We start from the raw sequence: 22810 nt of genomic DNA on the forward strand, positions 1-22810 counted from the left end.
GTTGTGAGTGATGAATGTGATGTGGTCTGAATGAGATGTGTTGTGAATGAATGTGATGTGTGAATGAGATGTGATGTGAGTGAATATGATGTGGTCTGAATAAGATGTGATGTGAGTGAATGTGGTGTGAATGAGATGTGACGTGAGTGAATGTGATGTGATCTGATGAGGATATTTGAGGAAAGAAGTGATGAGATGAAAAATGATGTGATTGGATGAGAATGGGAATTTATATGAAATGAATGTGGATTAAGTAATGTTGATTAATGTGAAAAGACGAGAGTTCATTATAGAAATTGTATTTATGACCTGTTTTTAAATGACTATTTTATGTCAAGAATGCTGGGGAAGTATTTTGACCGTCTTGTAAATGAGGTCGTGGTGGAGACCTAGCTTGATAAAGTTGCAACAGTTGCCTGACGGAGAGTCAATGGAGGACATCTCACGTAGCAAGGTCGGTCGAGGTCTTGTCTAGTCTCGGTTCAATTTAAATGGTGAGCTTCCGGTACAGTAGATGAGGGACCAGGGAAGCGGCTTATAAGTGAAGCGCTAGGTGACCTGCAAAGGATCCTAAAGGGTGCTGACCATACGGTGCTCGGGCTCTAGGTCACGAGATACCCACAAGTACGTCGGGGAAGATATTGAATAAGGAGTAAGAGTTGTTTTCTGAATTCGGGCATGGATCTGGTTGATTGACCTTGTTGGTCCTCAACGGATGAGTGCATGGCTCTTTTATATGGATCCGTTTGGTTGATCTTGCTGATCTTCAATGGAGATTCCATTTTGATATGTGAATATATTGCCGATTACTACTATGAGGTAGGAACTATCGAAAAGGCCCCTTAGTGGGACAGGTGGTGAGCGTTCTGGTTGCCAATGATGCCATAGGTACACCGATGAAGGAATGATTGGAAATAAGGATTTAACCAGAGATTCTGAGGATTATGATCAGTAACACCATGGTTTCATTAAATGATTATTTTTAAAGATAGCTGATTTTGTGAAAAAGGCAATTTCATAATGGGTGTGTAAGTGGTGTGACTAGTTTAAGTTTGCATGAATATCCGGCTAGGGGGGCTCGGAACTCTTTTCCCTTGTTCTCAGAAACCTAACCAAATTCCTAATTGGATCTCATCACTATAGTGGTTGGGCGGTTGGCTAACCATTGGTGGGATGGGGTTAGGGTGGGACTGATGGATCCCTAAATTGAGACTCAATTCTGTTATGGTACCATAGATAAAGTAAATTCCTAATTGGATCCCATCACTACAGTGGTTTGGCGCTTGGCTAACCACTGGGACTGGATGGGGTTAGGCTGGGACTGATGGATCCCTAAATTGAGACTCAATTCTGTTATGGTATGATAGATGAAGTAAATCCCGGACAAAAATTGTTCTATGGAAAAGAATCAACCGCTGTGCCTCTCAATGAGAAAAAAAGCGTTGGTCTCTATGATCCAAGTGCAATGTTTTCCCTAATCTGACTATGGGACTTACCGGTTCGTTCAGATCAGTTCAGTTAGTTAAGGCTTTTGACTACGTTAGAGAAAAGTAATCCTGGAGGAATTGCCCATGCTTTTCGGGCAAGGGAAGTATTTCCGGGTTTGGTTTTGGAAGAGCCGATGGATTAGTGTCTTGTCCGGATATCCGTGGGCGAGGCCCCGAGTGTGGGACCCTGCCCCACGCAAGAAGTGCTACTTTCGCTCTGCTAGCACCCCTGAATTCATTGCGCGGTGGGGACACGGATCTCACAGCTGGTATCAGAGGGATTTGGCTAAAGTGGATCAACCAAGAAGCCAAGAATGTCATAAATTTATGAAGTAGCAGTAAAAGATTGGAACTATGTGATGAAACTCATACAAATTGATATTTAGAATGAAATTCCTAATTTGATAATTGGGTCTTCAGATGGAAGTACTGCAATTGTATGGAATCCCTGACTTGCTTGAGGCCTAGAGATAATGGTATTTACCTTATAATTCCAAGGACCATGACTATCCATATATACCGAGGGTATAATTGCAGCTCTTTATAGTGGCAGTATATACGAGTAAATCTAAAATCTTAAAATTATAAGCTAAAATGCTATCCAGATGATGAATTCGAATGTGGTTGATATGATTTTAAAATTTTCATTGAGAACTGATGAGTTGAATTGGATTCTGATTGAAAAATGATGACTCCTGAATTTTTGGTTGAAAAGCGATAAACTGAGCAAAACTGCAATGAGGATGAATGGGACGAGTCCCTGTGTTGATGTTTGTAACTGGAATGACGTTAATGACTTCAGCAAATCACTATGAGATTAGTGGATTGCGCTGTGACAGATTACTACTATTAACTCTTGACCCAGTGGATCAAGTTAAGGGATGGCAAATTAAAAATCTATAAAATTGAAATCCCCCATGGAGTACTGTTCAGATGGAAATTTTGGTCTAATAGACCATTATTGTGTTAAAGATATGAATGATATGTTTGAATGAATTATTATCTGATAATGCGAGTATCTTTATCCCACGATTCTGTGGGGAGCCGACCTATCTAAAGAACCCCACAATCAGATGAATCAAAAATCAGAATTGAATCATAAATAAAGGTGTCAGGCTTTTTTCTGAGTGGTCTTTTTGGCTCGTGTAAATACGTGTGCATGCTGTGAATGAAAATTTGCCGTGGAATGCCTTGCCAGGTGTGCAGTGTGGATTGGTTTGGATTTGAGCCTGTTATACAGGCCTGCCCGGAGTGAGGTCAGATGCAGGTGGTTTTCGCTACTCGATGGCCTTGAAGTGTGTGGGCGTCCCAAAGGAAAAAGTGGGCATTCGAAGCTGTTTGAAGGTATGAGGAAAGCATGGGAAAATATAAGATGAAATGGCCAAGGTAGTATTGTGGGCATTTGGTGTGAAAAGATGAGGGTGGCCATCTTAGGCAAAATTAAAATATATATAATATGAAATGGCCAAAAAAGAAAAGTTGGCGTGGAGCGTTGAAGGGCTGCCAGCGGGTATATTCCAGAAGCTGGTGAGGATCATGGTGTCGAGCTGGCGGAGTCTGCAGAATAAAAAGCGAAGGTCGCCTTGTTATGAAGTGGGGGCTTCTAGGGCGACGAGTGCGCAGCTGTGGTGTGGCCGTCGTGTAGCAGCTAGAGACCTCCCGTATGGAAGAAGACGGCGACGGGCTAGAGAAGTCAGGTGCAACTGTGTCTGAGTGTGAAGAGGTGAGCTAAGTGGAGCGCAGCAGAGGCTGGCGGGGCTATGCAGCCCAACTACAGTCATAGAGGGATGTGGCTGGCGTCGAAGGACAAATGGTGGGCCGCCTTGTGAGAGGACGGGCTGGTGAGCCTATGGGCAAGGTGGGCGCAGCTGGGTGTAAGAGGAGGGACTAGCGCAGACTGGGGAGTCGCCTAAGCGAAGCAAAAGACAGAGGGCTGGCAACTGTGTATGAGTGAAAAAAGCCGCCTCGTCGATTGGGCTTTCAGGTGTGTACAAGGGCTGAGTTAGGAGCTGCAAGGGTACGAGAGATGAGTTGGCTAGCAAAGTGTGAAGGCGCCTCGTCGATTGGGCTTTCAGGTGTGTACAAGGGCTGAGTTAGGAGCTGCAAGGGTACGAGAGATGAGTTGGCTGGGAAAGTGTGAAGGCACCAAAGAGATGTTGGCGCTGGTGGTGTTAAGCAACAAGGGCTGAGTTAGGGGCTATGCAGAGTGTGGCCGGTGGGCAACTGGAGACTGTAAAGATGGCCGCCCTGGGGTACGAGAACTGGTGAGTGTGGAGGACACACACAGAGAGACAGAGCAGGGTGCCGAGTGAGACGAGTGTTGCTGCTTGGTGGTGGGCCGGTAGAAGCAGGGCAGATAAGCTGCCTGGGTTTGTTGTGAGGCTGACAGAGGATCAGCACAGGGACAAAGAGAGTGAAAGAGATGATGGTCGAGCTGCTGTTGCTGACGACACATGCAGAAGTGATGGGTCGCAGAGGACTCGAGGGTTAGCTGGTGTGGGCGTCTTCTGGAGCGAGAGTGGCCGGGTTCATTCTGGTGTGGTTGGTACAGTAGGCAGGCGAGTGGATCATGTGATGATCGGGGATGTGGTGTATCCTCGGCTGACAGGCCTGAGTGTTGTGTTTGTGGCTGTGTGAGTAGGCTTCTATGTTGAGAGAAGCTTGTAAAATGTTTTGACTGAGAATATATATTGCTGGGTGTTTACTTTGAGTACGGTGCCCCTATTTTATGCTGTCTGTGGCGTGGGTTGGGTGGTGAAGTGCGAGAATTGTTCCAGCCGATGTGGCTAGTGGTGCCCCCGTTTGTGTGTGTTATTCCAAGTTTGCGAGGTGGAAGGGCTATAGAGGCAAGCTTTTCTTTCTTTTTTTCACCTCACATCCTTCTGGTGCCCCCACTGAGGAGTGGCTCTTTCTGGTATAGTTTCACTTAGGATTTCTCAAGGATTGTCCCACTGAGGAGTTGCTCTGGCATTGTGCTTGGGCGTGTGTTCCATTGAGGAGAGCTCAGGGATTGTTACAGGTTTCCATGATGTGGTCTTATCCGGAGTTTCATGGCAGGAAGGGTGAAGATGTGGTTGACTTTTTGGAGCAGATGGAGTTGGCATGCATTAGTAACCATGTCACAGATGAAGAGCAGGTTCTGAGGCTGATAAAGATTTTCTTGAAGGGAGATGCCCGAAGCTGGCTGAAGGGTTTTGAAGCACAGGATGCTGGTGTCTTGACCTTGGACAGGTTGAAAGAAGGGCTTTTGGAGCGATTTCAGCAAGTGGAGGATCCTAGTGTGCTTTGGCAGGAGCTGAGCATCTTGAAGCAGGTTCGTGGGCAATCACTGGACGATTTTGTGAAGGTATTTACATGTTTGTGGAGTAAGTGGTGTATGACATTGAAGCAGGAAATTCCTCCAATGTTTTTGAAGAAGAGCTTGTTTATTGATGGTTTTCTACCCCATTTGAAGGTCAGGGTTGAGTTGAAGAATCCCAGGTCATTTGATGATGCTGTTAGGATTGCTAGGGAAAAGGAAGGCAAGGTTTTGAAGCAGATGGAAATGGGTATTTATCCGTATGAAGGTGTTGTGTCGGTAAGGGGTATGCAGGTGAATTTGGTTGAGGTGGATAAGAGTCCTATGCAGAGCTGGATTAGACAGGAACCTCAAAGGCCAGTACAGGTACGGAGGGGTATGTTTTATATGCCTTCTGATTTTTTTCCAAAGTTTGAAAAGCATGTGCAGGTGGATGAGAAGCAAGTGAAGGAGCAAAGTGAAGATGAGAAGTTGCCAGTGGATTCTTCTTTGGATTTGGACGTCATGGCTGTACATGACAGTGATCTGGATGATATGCATGCACAGGGAAGCAAAGAGGATGATGCCTTAGGATTGGCTGATGATAAGAACGAAGAGGAGCTGGATACAGGATGCTTTGAGGATGATTCTTTGTCAGATTCTACGAGGGAGGAGGATGGGGTAGAGACTTCTGATGAAGTGAAGATGGCATGTGATGCGGATGTGGAAAGTGTGGAGGAAGATCCTATTATCTTGGATTTTCTTGGACAGCTTGATGGTGGTTTGGTACCTGCGATGGATGGTGTGGATGTTGTTCCATTGGATGCATTATGTGCTGAGGAATCTTTGGACGATGATACCAGGGGGGTTGGCAGCACTCAAGAAGGTATGCATGTGGATTTGGCTGATGAAGAGCATTGTGAGGAGAGTAGTGTGCCTGAGGATGATATATGGGAAGTTGCTAGCCTTGATGAGTAGGAGCCAGAGGTGGAGATGGATGCTGATATGGTTGAGGGTGTGACAAAGGCTTCTTTGCGTGTTGCTGAGATGCTAAAAGCAAAGTCCCTGAAAGACAAAGGTTCTAAGCCAGTTGAGCTGTATGATTGTGAAGGGATGCTTGAACCACATAAGCTGGAAGTGCTTGTGGACACTCCCATTGGAGAGGATGTGGATTTTGGTGTGGATAAAGGTCAAGATGCTGAAACCTCGCCTTCACAGGTGATGATGGATGGGATGCTAAATGCTGGAATGCCACAGATTTTGAAGAAAGGGAGGTTGGTTGTGGGTGAAGTGCATGGAAATGATGTCGTGGCTATGGTTGATATTTGGTATGCGGTGGTGCAGCCATTGTGTTTGAAAGATGTCGGGGAATGGGATGGTGAGTTGCTGTTTCCTTTTGATCCTGGTGGATAGCTGCTGGAATTTGTGAATGCTGCTGAGCATGAATGCTCTAGCAGATGGGGGGCTGGCAAAGTATGTCAGGCTTTTTTCTGAGTGGTCTTTTTGGCTCGTGTAAATACGTGTGCATGCTGTGAATGAAAATTTGCCGTGGAATGCCTTGCCAGGTGTGCAGTGTGGATTGGTTTGGATTTGAGCCTGTTACAGGCCTGCCCGGAGTGAGGTCAGATGCAGGTGGTTTCCGCTACTCGATGGCCTTGAAGTGTGTGGGCGTCCCAAAGGAAAAAGTGGGCATTCGAAGCTGTTTGAAGGTATGAGGAAAGCATGGGCAAATATAAGATGAAATGGCCAAGGTAGTATTGTGGGCATTTGGTGTGAAAAGATGAGGGTGGCCATCTTAGGCAAAATTAAAATATATATAATATGAAATGGCCAAAAAAGAAAAGTTGGCGTGGAGCGTTGAAGGGCTGCCAGCGGGTATATTCCAGAAGCTGGTGAGGATCGTGGTGTCGAGCTGGCGGAGTCTGCAGAATAAAAAGCGAAGGTCGCCTTGTTATGAAGTGGGGGCTTCTGGGGCGACGAGTGCGCAGCTGTGGTGTGGCCGTCGTGTAGCAACTGGAGACCTCCCGTATGGAAGAAGACGGCGACGGGCTAGAGAAGTCAGGTGCAACTGTGTCTGAGTGTGAAGAGGTGAGCTAAGTGGAGCGCAGCAGAGGCTGGCGGGGCTATGCAGCCCAACTACAGTCATAGAGGGCTGTGTGGCTGGCGTCGAAGGACAAATGGTGGGCCGCCTTGTGAGAGGACGGGCTGGTGAGCCTATGGGCAAGGTGGGCGCAGCTGGGTGTAAGAGGAGGGACTAGCGCAGACTGGGGAGTCGCCTAAGCGAAGCAAAAGACAGAGGGCTGGCAACTGTGTATGAGTGAAAAAAGCCGCCTCGTCGACTGGGCTTTCAGGTGTGTACAAGGGCTGAGTTAGGAGCTGCAAGGGTATGAGAGATGAGTTGGCTGGCAAAGTGTGAAGGCGCCAAAGAGATGTTGGCGCTGGTGGTGTTAAGCAACAAGGGCTGAGTCAGGGGCTATGCAGAGTGTGGCCGGTGGGCAACTGGAGACTGTAAAGATGGCCGCCCTGGGGTACGAGAACTGGTGAGTGTGGAGGAAACACACAGAGAGACAGAGCAAGGTGCCGAGTGAGACGAGTGTTGCTGCTTGGTGGTGGGCCGGTAGAGCAGGGCAAATAAGCTGCCTGGGTTTGTTGTGAGGCTAACAGAGGATCAGCACAGGGACAGAGAGAGTGAAAGAGATGATGGTCGAGCTGTTGCTGCTGACGACACATGCAGAAGTGATGGGTCGCAGAGGACTCGAGGGTTAGCTGGTGTGGGCGCCTTCTGGAGCGAGAGTGGCCGGGTTCATTCTGGTGTGGTTGGTACAGTAGGTAGGCGAGTGGATCATGTGATGATCGGGGATGTGGTGTATCCTCGGCTAACAGGCCTGAGTGTTGTGTTTGTGGCTGTGTGAGTAGGCTTCTATGTTGAGAGAAGCTTGTAAAATGTTTTGACTGAGAATATATATTGCTGGGTGTTTACTTTGAGTACGGTGCCCCTGTTTTATGCTGTCTGTGTGGCGTGGGTTGGGTGGTGAAGTGCTAGAATTGTTCCAGCCGGTGGCTGGTGGTGCCCCCGCAAGTTTGTGTTATTCCAAGTTTGCGAGGTGGAAGGACTCGAGGGTTAGCTGGTGTGGGCGCCTTCTGGAGCGAGAGTGGCCGGGTTCATTTTGGTGTGGTTGGTACAGTACGCAGGCGAGTGGATCATGTGATGATCGGGGATGTGGTGTATCCTCGGCTGACAGGCCTGAGTGTTGTGTTTGTGGCTGTGTGAGTAGGCTTCTATGTTGAGAGAAGTTTGTAAAATGTTTTGACTGAGAATATATATTGCTGGGTGTTTACTTTGAGTACGGTGTCCCTGTTTTATGCTGTCTGTCTGGCGTGGGTTGGGTGGTGAAGTGCGAGAATTGTTCCAGCCGGTGGTGGCTGGTGGTGCCCCCGTTCGTGTGTGTTATTCCAAGTTTGCGAGGTGGAAGGGCTATAGAGGCAGGCTTTTCTTTCTTTTTTTCACCTCACAAAAGGGACTTAACAAGATGTTTTGTATTGATAGGAACTTGAATTGAGGTCGTCGTGGTAGAAATGATAACCCCCAAATCGATGAGGAATAACTCGACTTGGATGTTCGTAAAACTCTTCATAGTTCGTAGTCTAGACCTTTCAAGGGTGAAGGGGAAAACTTGGGCGAGGCTGTGGAGAAGTGGATCGAAGCAATGGACAAGTACTTTGATGTCACTGGGTACAATGAGAAGAGAAAAATGGCTCTTGCAAGGCTGAGGATAGTAGAAATAGCCAGAGTGGCATGGAGAAACCTTTCTAAGACAAATCGTCTGGATCCGAATACCTTGACATGGCATGATCTCAAAATTTACCTAAGGACGAGGTTCTGTCCTTCCGACTTTTTGGAAACAAAGATGAACGAATTCTTAGAGTTAACCAAGGGGAACAAAACTATTGAAGTATATCACCAAGCGTTCGCTCTCCTCCTCAAATACTCGCCACCACTGAATGAAGAATAGCTGATGGCCAGGTTCATTCGGGGACTGAACAAACCTTTGAATATTTTGGTGAAGAACGCAAAGCCAGTTTCCATGGCCAAAACAGTGCGGATGGCGAAGGATTTCTCCAAGACCTTTGATGTCAAGGTCCCACTAAAGCTAGCACCATCACCTTTCAAAAGGTTTTTAGTTCTAGAAGCTGATTCCAACGTTCCACCGCCTAAGAGATATCAGGATCAATCCCAGGATAGGGGAAGTTCCAAAATGGAAGAAATGTCCTTTTCCCAAAACTCAATCCCCTGGAATTTAACTTCAAAAGTTCCACCCTTGAACAAGGGAGTGAAATTCTGTAACTGTCAAGGATTTGGACATCACAGTATGGATTGCCTAGATCCTTTTGGATCAATCCCAAGATAGGGGAAGTTCCAAAATGGAAGAAATGTCCTTTTCTTGAAACTCAATCCCCTGGAATTTAACTTCAGAAGTTCCACCCTTGAACAAGGGAGTAAAATGCTATAACTGTTAAGGATTTAGACATCGCAGTATTGATTGCCCAACTCCTTTTGGATCAAGGTTTTCGGGGCAAGGAAATCAGGGATCAAGATTCCAGACTCTAGCCCCTTCCTTCGAGAGTAATTAGGGAATTCCAGAGGTAGACCCTCTAACCAACCTGCAGTTTCAATCCAAAGTAATGCAAGTTCCTCTCCCAGCCCCTCAAGATGTCCAATCTCTCCCCCTATAATTATTTCCCTTGTCAGAATATTAACAGATCTTGTTTCTACCTATTTTGGCTTAGAGAGAGAGAAAATGTTCTAGAGAGAGATTATTCAATTTTTAGATATTTTTGGATGGAAAAATATCTATTCTTATTAAAATAAATTCCCCCAAAATAGAAGTTCAAAAAGGATTTCAGAAGGTGAATTAGAAATAAATTATAATTTATTCAAAAGGTGCATTAGAAATAATTTGTTCGGCCAATTAGATTAATCTAAATGTAGGGAGGAGATAAATTGAAGAAATAAAGAAAATCCCCCCAAAATGAGTAAATACTCACATAAGATGAAGAGTTGACTATATAAGGACAAGGTTATTAGTTAAAAAGAAAAGATATTTAGAGGAAATGATGCATTTTTGACACCTCAATGTGTGGGGGAATTCCCCTCATGAAGGAGGCACCTATTTCACATGTGTGGATGAGTTTTAAACTCACAAATAATGAGATATTTTCATCTCTCCTCTCTCCTGTTTCAACTAGAACCAAAAAGTAAGCTAAACTGACCTAAAAATGGTCAAAAAGTGACCAAACTGATCTCGAAAATTCTAGAATCAATTTGCCTGGTTAGAGGCTCACTTTTTCCTATAAATAAAAGCCTCCCCCTTTGTAAAGCTTAATAGTGTTTTATGCACTGTTACTCTTCTTCACCCCAATCTAAGCCAAAAACATTGAATTCATTATAATTCACTTGTTTTTGACTATTTCTTCTACAAAGAATTGGTGGCCACTCTTGATCCAAGCAAGAGTAGAAATGTCCATCCCTCAATCCAAAGGACAGGTCATAAAACTCCATGTAAGTTAGAAATTATACTTTTTTCTAATTCTATTCTATGGTTTTATGATTTCTTGCTTCTTTTAAATTGAAATTGGATGTTATGCCTTGATGGAAAGGCTTCCCCCTTCTCTTCATTGAATTCAGCCCTTCTTTATCCAAGATGTGTAATCAAATAAATAGAGTTAAACTTTTTGTATTGATTTCTCTTAAAAAATTGAGAATTGATTAAATTAGAGTGCTAAATTCATCTTGGGGTAGATTCTAAGTAGATTTAGAATGTAAAAATTGAGAAATGGTCAGCCATACAAAGGAGGTTATGGCAAAATTTTCTTAATTTTGTGAAAATAAGTTCTATCTTTATGTTATTCAAAAAGAGTAATCACCTCCGTTTGTGTATTCTAAAAGTGTTATTTTCATTCTATGCATAGAAAGATGCATGTTGGAAATATTTTTATTATAAAAGCGTTATTTTCATTAGAATTATTTTTTATGCATAGAAAGATGCATATTGGACATATTTGTATTATAAGTGTTACTTTCACCAATATTGATTTTTATGCATAAAGTGATGCAAAAAAGATTTTTTTTAATAAAAGTGTTCTTACACCAATATTGATTTTTATGCATAAAGTGATGCATAAAAGAATTTTTTTATTATAAAAGTATTACTTTCATCAAAATTGATTTTAAGCATAGAAAGATGTATAAAGAATTTATTTTTAGTCCAAAAGTGTTATTCTCATTAATTTTGATTTTATGCATAGAAAGATGCATAAAGGAATTTATTTTTATTTCAAAAGAGTTATTCTCATTAATTTTGACTTTTATGCATAGAAAGATGCATAAAGGAATTTATTTTTATTTCAAAAGAGTTATTCTCATTAATTTTGATTTTATGCATAGAAAGACGCATAAAGGAATTTATTTTTATTTCAAAAATGTTATTCTCATTAATTTTGATTTTTATGCATAGAAAGTTGCATAAAGGAATTTATTTTTATTTCAAAAGAGTTATTTTCATTAATTTTGATTTTATGCATAGAAAGATGCATAAAGGAATTTATTTTTATTTCAAAAGAGTTTTTTTTCGAGAAAAGATCCTTTCATTAGTTATATAAAAACGCCCGTAGGGCTACAAAAGATCTCTCCTGCTCATAAGAGAAACAGAGCAGTGAATACAGCATGGCAGCCCAGGAGACTCTCCCTAGGTGCTGCAAAATACAAGCATCAGTATAAAGGACGAGAGGCTAAATCATACAATAGGGGGGGGAAGAGCCAAACAGGTGGCCTGTAGTGCCAACGGGGGGATCCCGTGTGTAAGGTGTAGAAGGGGCCACAGCGCCAAGTGGTGTGAAAGGCCTGGCGCCGCAAGATCGCCTCATCCGAGTCTCCCGGATGCGGTCGTACTGTCCTCGCAGGGTGTGGATCAACTCCTGCCAAATCCCCCGTACAGTCTCTGCTGGTGGCTTGAATCTCCCCTTAAAGGCCATAAAGCACCGGGCCCTCCAGGTGAACCAGATGGTGAGGCTATTGAGGAGCTCCCATCGTAAATCCCGCTCCTGTGTCCAACTGGCGAACGAGAAATCTGGTGCCGGAACTAGGCGAGGCTGGCCCCTAATAAATCTGATGGCCTGACTGCCCTGCTCCATCTCATAGCCCATAGCAGGCCCTGACGAAGTCGACCAAGCAGCGGCACCCCACGTAAACATACCCTCTGGAGAGAGGGGAGCCAGAATACGCAGCATCCGTAGCCAAATCTGCTGCGCCTGAGGGCAATCCCAAAGGCAGTGTCTGTGTCTCCATAGGGTAGCCGCATCAGACGACGCAGGCCGTCGGAAGACCGCTGTAAACAAGCCAAGTGCCAACTGCTGAGCCCCTATGGTGGGCGACCAGCCCAACCACTGAAAAGTCGAGATCTTGCGGGCCTGTCGACTAGCCCAGAGCCGAGCCCAAAAATCCTCCAGGAACTCCTGTGAGAGTCCCTGTAGTAGCTGCCAATGCCCCGCTGCCCGCTGGAGAGACTGTCCTCCTCACCGTCAAAATATGCCGCCCCAGCCGAACAGTATACTGGAAAAAGGTAATCTCTGTGGCCTCAAGGGATGCATAAGGATCATGCCACTCGTACTCCCCGGGGTCCCACTATAGCCGGGCCAAGGGGCGCGCTGCATATGCCCATATGCACCAAAATCCGAGAGCACATCAGCTGGATCGGGGTCTATATGCCACTTCCGAGAAGCGACGGCCACTACCCGAATCCTCTGAAAGTCCTCAGCGAGACTGGGATCTGTAAGTACCCTCTCTGGGATCCTCAACTGCAAGCTGGGCTCCCGTGTCCTCTCCTCCCATGTCAGGATAACTGGCGCATGATCTGAAAATGAGGTGCCAGCAAGAATGCCGACGGAGCCCCCTCGCTCCCCTAACCAGTCGCCCACATAAAAGCGATCAATCCGTGATAGATTAGTCCCTCCCTGTCTCGGCGATTCGACCGAGAGAAACTAAGACTGTCCTGAGAACGGGAGAAGGCCCCATGCTGCCATGCATCAGTGATCCTCAGTGTCATGCAAAACCGGTCTCAAGCTGCAAGCTCCATGCCGTGCACTGTAACATGACTGCCTCCCACCCTATCGGCCGCGTCCTCAAGCATGTTGAAGTCTCCCCCGACACACCAATGTGCGGCCTCTGATAATGCATCCGTAACCTGGGTCCAGAACTCTGCTCTGGCACTAGCATGATTAGGCGCATAGACGTTGAGCATGCCCAATAGCTCATCATGCATCCTCAGAATGACATACTGTGCTCTACCAAGCACAATGATCCCTCGATCCACAATGGCCTGCCGCCATACATCTGCAATGACCATGCAAACTCCTCCCTGTCCACCCAAAGGACCAAACCCTACAGACCAAAAGGTATCCCATCTACCAAGCATCACCGAACCACATCTCCGGATCCTGTTCTCACCCAAGTGGTGCTCCTGCATCATCAAAATATCAATGCTACCACCAACCAGGCATCTCTGAAGCTCCTGCCTCAAGCAACCTCGATAGCGTATAAAATGTGCTCCGCCTAGGCCCTGTACATTCCATGAGATGATCCTCATGGATGACCTGCTGAGGTAGATGATGTCTCAGCCGTGCGGCGGGCCTTCGCAAGCGGCTTGGATGGAGAGTAGTCCCCATCCGAGCGGCTGCGAATCTGCCCACCCGGTGTACTACAAGAATCATGGATCAGGCGCCAGTGGCCCATGGCGACTGCCTCCCGCTCTGACAGAGCAACCTCGTGTATACATACATATCCAAGGTCGCGTGCTAAGTCTGCCACTATACGCACGACCAAATGACGAATCCCTAAGGCATCCACACTCCCGGGATCCAGAAAAAAATGAGCCAACTCCCAGAGCCGGCCTATCACATCTGTCACCTCTAGGTCGCTCACATGATGAGAAAACTCAACTGCCTGAGTCTTCAAAGTGCTAAGAGCGAGCTCTAGAGTCCACTCCCGGTCGCAAGGGCCACAGAGAGGGAACGAGAAGGCCACTGATGAATCAAGTGCCTCCTCCCCGCGGGCCTACATGAACTCGAATGGGTGCTGGCTCATGGGGGCCCTCTGCTCCCCGCGGGCCGGAGGCATCACTACGTGAACTCGAATGGGTGCTGGCTCATGGGGACCCTCTGCTCCAAAAAGCCGAGTGAAGGCGTAATCGAAAGCCTCCGATCGCTGTCTAACACCGAGGCGACTCAGCCGACTATGCGGATAGATGATATCCGTGAAGCCCGAATCGGCATGGTAGGTCTCCTCTGTGGTGCTCGAGCGAGGTCGGTGCTCAGCGCCCTCCGGACTGCGGGCGAGCGCCAGGGGACTGCCAGGGTCTCCCGGGAAGGCAAGGCGGGTGGGCAGGGAGGAGGGGGGGCGAGGCGGGCGAAGAGGGAGCCGCTGCCGAGATCGGAGCGGGGGCAGGAGGAGGCGAAGGTGGAAGCGAGGCAGTGGGAGGGGATGGGGGTGGGGGGGTGAAGGAGGGGGTGCTGGCATCTCCTGGTCCTCAGTCACTGCAGGGGTCAAAGCTGTTCCTCACGGGAACCCAGTGAGGCTGAGACTGTGTGGCTATTGCTGCAACGGTCTCTGTTCGTGCTGCTGTGACTGTCTTCCTCGGCGGCGCCCTTGTCTAGGCTGCCACTCCGAGGTCTCTGTGGCCTGCCGTGCCGCATCTGTGGGCGGGCCATCAGGGGCCTGCTACTGCTGTGGTGAGGGTCGAGGTCTCCTGCGAGGGTAGGCCTTGGCCAGATGGCCGACCTGCCTGCATATGAAGCACTGGTTCGGGAGCCCCGAGAACTCCACTCTCTGATCAATCCATCCCCCCCCTATCCTAGGTAGCTGAATGACCTTAGGAAGGGAGGAGATGTCAGACACCAAAACTCTGACGGAGGGTAGCCCTGCTGCTCTGGCCACCACTGAAGCTGCTGTGGGGCCAGTCTCGAGTACCGAGCCCACCAACGCTCCTAGCCGAGAGAGAAGCGGAAGATACTCCCGGCGGAGTCCAGGGAAGCAAACTGTAACATGAAAAAGGCGCTCTCCCTGCTCAACCGTTGTTGGATCAAAGCCATGCTGCCAAGGTCTGAAGAAAGCCCGAGCACCCCTCATGTCAAGGGGACTCATGGCAAGGACCTTGGCCACACTCTGGGCGCGATCTCGAACTCGATCTGATAATGTACCCGGCCCAGTAGCTGTACGTCCAGGATCTTGCCCACATCTGCAAGAAGGCGGGTCTGGAGAAGATCCCGGATCTCCCCTCTGCTCGGGCGAGTGCCGACTACACGACAGATGGTGGAATGGGCCTGAAGGCGTTCCACCTCTGCGGTGAGGCTCGCTTCCTCTTCCGGCGAAAGAGAAAGCCTGATGGGGGTGTCCCGCGGGGGCGGGCGAGGGGGCTGCGGATGAGTCCCTCAGGCGATGCGGGAGGAGTCTCCATCAAAGTCTGAAGCTTAGGCGTAGGCAAGGCGAAAGCAAAAATCCTGCAAGAAACGGGCTGCACACAGAGAGGCAGAAGACCGGAGAAAAAAGGAAAAGCAAAACCCCCTGGGGGGCGGAAGACAGCACGAAAAGGGAGGGGGGGTAAAAATGGCGAAGGAGAAGCCCCGGGGGGGCGGCAGCTGCGCGAACGTGGGGCGGGGAGGAGAATGCTGGCGCTGCAGAGGCGAGGTGGGCGCAAAGAAGGGGGTGGGGCGAGAAGGCAAGGAGGCGAGGAGGGGGGTGAGAGGACGATGAGGGTGCGCAGCAGCGAGGGAGAGGGGGCTCAGCACAGCGAAACAGGCGAAGGGGGGCAAGAAAGAAGACAGCGGGCAGAGCAACGAGGGAGGGGGGCGCAGAAACTACAGCAGGCGAGGGGGGCAAGAGCAAGCGCAATGGCGGGGGGCGCTGGTGTGCAGTACGCGCAAGCAGGGACGGGGGCGCAGCTTCAGCGAGCTCGTACATCTGGATGTCAATCTTGCTTATCCTTTCCTTCATCTATTTCAAAAGAGTTATTCTTATTAAGTTTTATTTTATGCATAGAAAGATGCATAAAGGATTTATTTCTATTTTGAAAGTGTTATTTTCCTTAAAATTGAATTTATGCATAAATAGATGTATAAAAGGATTTTTATAAAAGTGTTATTCCCACTAAAGTGGTTTTTATAAAAGAATGAATGGATGGATAGATGTGATGTGAATCTAATAAATGTGAATGAATGGATGGATAGATGTGATGTGAATCAGATAAATGTGAATGAATGGATGGATAGATGTGATGTGAATCTGATAATTGTGATGAATGGATGGATAGATGTGATGTGAATCACATAAATGTGAATCAATGGATGGATAGATGTGATGTGAATAGAAGTGATGAGATGTCATGTGAATCAGGATGTAAATGAATGATATGGAATGGAAGTGGATGTATGTGAAAGGATGGATGTGGATGGATGGTTGTGGATGTATGTGAAGGATCGATGTGGATGTATGTGGAAGAATATATCTGGAATGAATGTGATGAATATGAACTAGAATAGAGACGATGCGATGTGATGTAAATTGGATAGCTATGAATGATAAGAGATGTGAATGAATGATATGGGATGTGAATGAATGTGATAGCCTGTGAATTGGGATTTGAATGAATGATAAGGGATGTGAATGAATGTGATGGCATGTGAGTCAGGATGTGAATGAATGTGATAGCCTATGAATTGGGATGAGAATGAATGGTATGGGGGATGTGAATGGATGTGATGTCATGTGAATCGAGATGTGAATGAATGATATGGGATGTGAATGGATGTGAATGAATGTGATGTGGTTTGAATGAGATGTGTTGTGAATGAATGTGATGTGGTCTGAATGAGATGTGTTGTGAATGAATGTGATGTGGTCTGAATGAGATGTGATGTTAGTAAATGTGATGTGGTTTGAATAAGATGTGATGTGAGTGAATGTGATGTGGTCTGAAAGAATGAGATGTGACGTGAGTGAATGTGATGTGGTCTGATGAGGATATTTGAGGAAAGAAGTAATGAGATGAAAAATGATGTGATTGGATGAGAATGGGAATTTATATGAAATGAATGTGGATTAAGTAATGTTGATTAATGTGAAAAGACGAGAGTTTGTTATAAAAATTGTATTTATGACCTATTTTTAAATGACTGTTTTATGTCAAGAATGCTGGGGAAGCATTTTGACCGTCTTGTGAATGAGGTCGTGGAGACCTAGCTAATAAAGTTGCAACAGCTGACGGAGAGTCGATGGAGGAAGTATCCCGTAGCAAGGTCGGCCGAGGTCGTGACTAGCGTCGATTCAATTTAAATGGTGAGCTTCCGGTACGGTGGATGAGGGACCAAGGAAGCAGCCTATGAGTGAAGCGCTAGGTGACCTGCGAAGGATCCTAGAGGGTGCTGACCATACGGTGCTTGGGCTCTAGGTCACCGAGTTACCCACAAGTACATCGGGGAAGATATTTATTAAGGAGTAAGAGTTGTTTTTTGAATTCGGACATGGATCTGCTTGATTGACCTTGTTGGTCCTCAACGAATGAGTGCATCGCTCTTTTATATGGATCCGTTGGTTGATCTTGCTGACCTTCAACGGAGATTCCATTTTGATATGTGAATATGTTGCCGGTTACTATGAGCTAAGAACTATCGAAAAGGCCCATGAGTGGACAGGTGGTGAGCGTTCTGGTTGCCAATGATGCCATAGGTACACCGATGAAGGAATGATTGGAAATAAGGATTTAACGAGAGATTTTGAGGATTATGATGATCAGTTACACCATGGTTTCATTAATGATTGTCTTTAAAGCTGATTCTGTGAAAAGGGCAATTTCATATTGGGTGTGTAAGTGGTGTGACTAGTTTAAGTTTGCATGAATATCCGGCTAGGGGGCCTGGGAACTCTTTTCCCTCGTACTCGGGATAAAACCTAATCAAATTCCTAATTGGATCCCATCACTACAGTGGTTGGGCAGTTGGCTAACCCATGGGATTGGATGGGGTTAGTCTGGGACTGATGGATCCCTAAATTGAGACTCAATTTTGTTATGGTACGATAGATGAGGTAAATCTCGGACAAAAATTGTTCTATGGAAAAGAATCAACGGCTGTGCCTCTCAATGAGGAAAAAAGCGTTGGTCTCTTTGATCCAAGTGCAATCTTTTCCCTAATCTGACTATGGGACTTACGGGTTCGTTTAGATCAGTTCAGTTAGTTAAGGCTTTTGATACGTTAGAGAAGAAAAGCTATCCTGGAGGAATCACCCGTGCTTTCCGGGCAAGGGAAGTTTTTTCGGGTTCGGTTTTGGAAGAACCGATGGATTAGTCTCTTGTCCGGATATCCGTGGGGGCGAGGCCCTGAGTGTGAGACCCTGCCATGTGCAAGAAGTGCTATTTCCGCTGCTAGCACCCCTGAATTCATTGTGCGGTGGGGATAGGGATCTCACAACCTTGATGACAGATCATCAAAGTCTGAAGTGGATCTTCACCCAAAGGGATCTCAATATGCGTCAAAGGAGATGGATGCAGACCCTATAGGAATTTGATTTTGAAATAAAGTATCGGCCGAGGGAAGAAAATGTGGTTGCAGATGCGCTCAACAGAAAAGCCTCCTTGCTTGCAATAACAGTGGTGTCAAATCCATTGATCAATAAAGCAAAGGAGAAAATCATGCAGGACAAATTCTTTGCCCCTATTGCTACCATTTTGATGCAGGAAAGCAAGACTCCTCAGGAAATGATTCAAGTTCTTGGGTACAAATTGGATGAAGGATGCATGTATTATAATAATTGGCTATGTATCCCCAATGACGAGGGAATAAAGAGAAGAACTCTGAGAGAAGCCCATGATAGCATAATAGCTAGACATCCTGGGTTTATAAAAACCTATATGTCTATGAAGAAAAGCTTCTTCTGGCCAAGACTCAAAAAGGATGTACTGTGAAAATGCTTGATGTGCCAAAGAGTCAAGGCAGAGAGAGAGTCAAGATGCCAGGGAAACTGCAGCCTCTAGACGTTCCACACATGAAGTGGGAATGCATCAGTATAGACTTTGTCATTGGATTACCTTCAGTGCAATCAGATTACAACTCCATTTTTATGGTAGTTGACATGCTAACCAAAATTGCCCATCTGATTCCAATGAAAGAAACATACTATGCAGTGGATGCTGCCAGAGTTTTCCTTAAGGAGATCTTCAGATTGCATGGTTTACCCAGGAGGAGAGTAAGTGACAGAGATCCCAAATTCACATCAAAATTCTCGACTGCATTCTTTGAAGCAGTAGGAACTTTCTTGGATCTCAGCACATCCTATCACCCCAAAACAAATGGCTAGATAGAAAGAGTGAATCAGGTAATAGAAGATATCCTTCGGTCATGCTGCGGTAGGGAACCCAAGAAGTGGTTAAGTCATCTGCATTTGGTCGAATTCGCTTATAATACTTCTTATCATTGGAGCATTGGGATGAGTCCTTTTAAAGCTTTGTATGGACAAGATTGCCTTACACCATTGACTTGGTTGAAAAGATGCAGGGGGGAAGAGAGCTTGAGCTCTTGCAAGCACACACACACACTCACAAAACCCTAATAGAGAACACACAAGGTGAGAGGCTGAAAATCTTCTTCTTCTTCTCTCAACACTCAACACACCATATACAAGAATAAGAGTACACACAATATGAAAGGTACTCAACCAAATACATACACGGGTTCTCTATAGTGTGAACCCGACTAAATGAGCTGGCGCTATAACTATGCCAGTCTCTAGAGTGGCTGTCACACAGCCTGTCATCCCACTGGCCGCATATCACCCAAGATCTCACCAACCATGCCAGTGGTGTAAGTGTGGGGCCTATCCCCCAGGCGGGTCATCAGTGTCCACTGCCTCACTAGAGCTCGATATCTCAACACTCCCCCTCGAGCTCAACTCCATCTCATGTACACCAAGCGAAGCCCTGAATCTGCGGAGCTTTTCTGTACCCAATGCTTTGGTGAAGATGTCAGCTATCTGATCCTCTGTGCTGACATAAACAAGGTCAAGGTCTCCTGCCAAGACCTTCTCTCTGACGAAGTGGTAGTGGACCTCTATGTGCTTCGTATGAGCATGAAAGACTGGGTTCTTGGCCAACTGTATACTACTAATGTTGTCACAAAAAATGATAACTTGTCTATCCACTGATAGACCCAAATCTACAAGTAGCTTTCTCAACCAAGCTACCTCACATGCTGCCATAGCAGCTCCTCTGTACTCGGCCTCTGTACTCGATAGGGCAACCGTAGGCTGCTTCTTGCTGATCCAAGTCACAGCAGCACTCCCCAAAGAAAACATGAATCCACTAGTAGATCTTCTATCTGAGATACTACCAGCCCAATCAGCATCTGTGTATCCATGTACACATATCTCTGTCCCAGTCTCATAGAATAGTCCACAATGCAAAGTAGACTTCACATACCTCAGTATGCGTCTCACAGCATCCAAATGCGTTTTCCGTGGAACCTGCATAAACTGACTCACCAACCCAACAGCATAGCTCAAATCTGGTCTGGTGATCGTCATGTAGATCAAACTTCCTACTATGCACCTGTACATAGTAGGATCCTCCAAGATCTCTCCTGAATCTGCACTCAACTTGCCATTCTGATCCAATGGCACAGAAATAGGCTTACAGCCTGTCATACCATACTTGGACAACATGTCCAAGCCATACTGTCTCTGCAGTAATCCAATACCATATGGTGACCTAATCACCTCAATGCCCAAGAAATATCTGAGCTCCCCCAGATCCTTCATCTCAAACTTCTGTCTAAGCAAGATCTTTACATCAAAGATCTCTGCATCATGGTCCCCCGTAATGATCAAGTCATCTACATAGATGACAACAAGCACAACTCCTCTATCACCATGTCTCACATACAGCGAGAAATCTGCATTGGCTACATGAAAGCCAATAGTGACAAGATATTCAGAAATCTTGTCAGACCATGCTCTTGGTACTTGCTTTAAGCCATACAAGGCTTTCTTCAACCTGTAAACATGCTCGGGGTGACCCACATCCTCATAACCAGGTGGCTGCAACATATACACCTCTTCTTGCAAATCCCCATGCAAGAATGCATTCTTTACATCCATCTGATGTAAAGACCATTGCTTTGACGCAGCCACTGCTATCACAACTCTCACCGTTGCCATCTTGGCAACTGGGCTGAAAGTTTCCTCATAATCAATCCCATATGTCTGTGCATATCCTTTGGCTACCAATCTAGCCTTGTACCTGTTTATGCTTCCATCACTGTTATGTTTTACTTTGTATACCCACTTGCATCCAATAGCTTTCTTGCCTTCAGGCAATTGCACTAAATCCCAAGTTTCATTTCCATATAGTGCATCCATCTCCTCATCCATAGCTTTCTCCCAACACACATTTCCAACAGCCTCATCAATGCATGTGGGCTCAACAACCTGCACAACCTTTGCCATATATGCATAGTGATGTGCCACATAACCATCATAAGTAAACCTCTACACAGGGTTCTTCACTCTCCCTGATCTTCGCAACTTTTCATTCATGGCTTCCATAGCCTTCTTTACACCAGGTGTTCTCATAGCTGGGATCCCAAGCTCCTCACCAAGGCTCATATCTGAGCCACTAGACTCTCCATCAACATGAGAATGCCCTGCAGAAATGTCAGGCATACCAAGGGGCTCAACCACTTTCTCTTTTCCTTTATGTGATGTACTAATCACATTTGCAGGGCTGGTATTATGACGCAGCCTGCCACTCCATGGTCTATCAACAGACCCACTAGATGAGGACTCTCCTGGTCCACTCAAAGACTGTGATTGCTGACCTGCATTCTGTGCAACCACACTTCCACTCACATCAGCCCCGATAGCTTCTTTTTCAGCAACATACCAGCTGCTCATCTCATCAAAGACAACATCCCTGCTTACCCTCAACTCACGTGTAGTAGGGTTATAACACCTGTATCCCTTTTGCTCAAGGGAATATCTAATAAACACACATTTTTCAGCTTTCGGATCCAGCTTGGTTCTCAGCTCATCTGGCACATGCACATATGCAATGCATCCAAAAACTTTCAGATGAGACAAATCTGGTTTTCTGCCAGTAAACCTCTCCTCTGGAGTTACATCATGTATGGCTGCAGTTGGAGTCCTGTTCATGATGTATACTGCTGTAGAAACAGCCTCAGCCCAATAGCAATGCGGCATATTCTTCTCTTCCATCAATGCTCGCGCAATCTCAGCAATGTGCCTGTTTTTCCGCTCAGCAACTCCATTTTGCTGCGGAGTATATCTGCATGTGAACTGTCTCCGAATACCATTCTTCTTCAAGAATTCAGAGAACTCATTGGAGAAGTACTCTCCCCCTCCATCTGACCTTAGGCACTTTACATATTTCCCTGTTTGCTTTTCAACCAAAACTCTGAAATTCTGAAAGTGAGTGAACACCTCACTCTTCTCCTTCATGAAATATACCCACACTTTTCTTGTGTGGTCATCAATGAAAGTGACATAGTACCTGCAGCCTCCCATAGACACGGTCTTTGTAGGACCCCATACATCTGAATGCACAACATCTAGTGCATTTCTGCTCACATATCTGTTACGTGGAAACACATGCTTTGTTTGCTTCCCAAATTGGCATGCTTCACATATTTTCTGCATACCTTCCACTTTAAATTTTGGCAGCCCTGTCACAATTCCTTTTGTCTACATAGACTTCAATCTCTGCACATTTACATGTCCAATTCTTTTATGCCATATGTCTGTGTCTGCAACAATTCCTGAACCATTTGCAAACATCGCAGCACTCATCTCAGGCATGTCTACATCCAACGTAAACATTCTGCCCACTCTGTTGCCTTTTGCAACCAACTTGCACTTGTCTTTGAAATCTTCAACATAACACCCATCTGGGTTAAACCGAACCTGCAACCCCTGCTCAATCATCTGGCCAAC

At 46.1% G+C, this 22810-nt stretch overlaps 1 pseudogene; it reads right to left on the reverse strand.

Annotated features, from left to right (window-relative positions):
* Window positions 1-7237: 7237 nt before the first annotated feature.
* Window positions 7238-13406, reverse strand: LOC147631665 (uncharacterized; annotated as a pseudogene).
* Window positions 13407-22810: the final 9404 nt, after the last annotated feature.

The sequence above is a fragment of the Cibotium barometz genome, chromosome 14 (assembly GCF_041138505.1).
Source record: "Cibotium barometz isolate CiBa-2024 chromosome 14, ASM4113850v1, whole genome shotgun sequence".
Classification (NCBI taxonomy): Eukaryota; Viridiplantae; Streptophyta; class Polypodiopsida; order Cyatheales; family Cibotiaceae; genus Cibotium; species Cibotium barometz.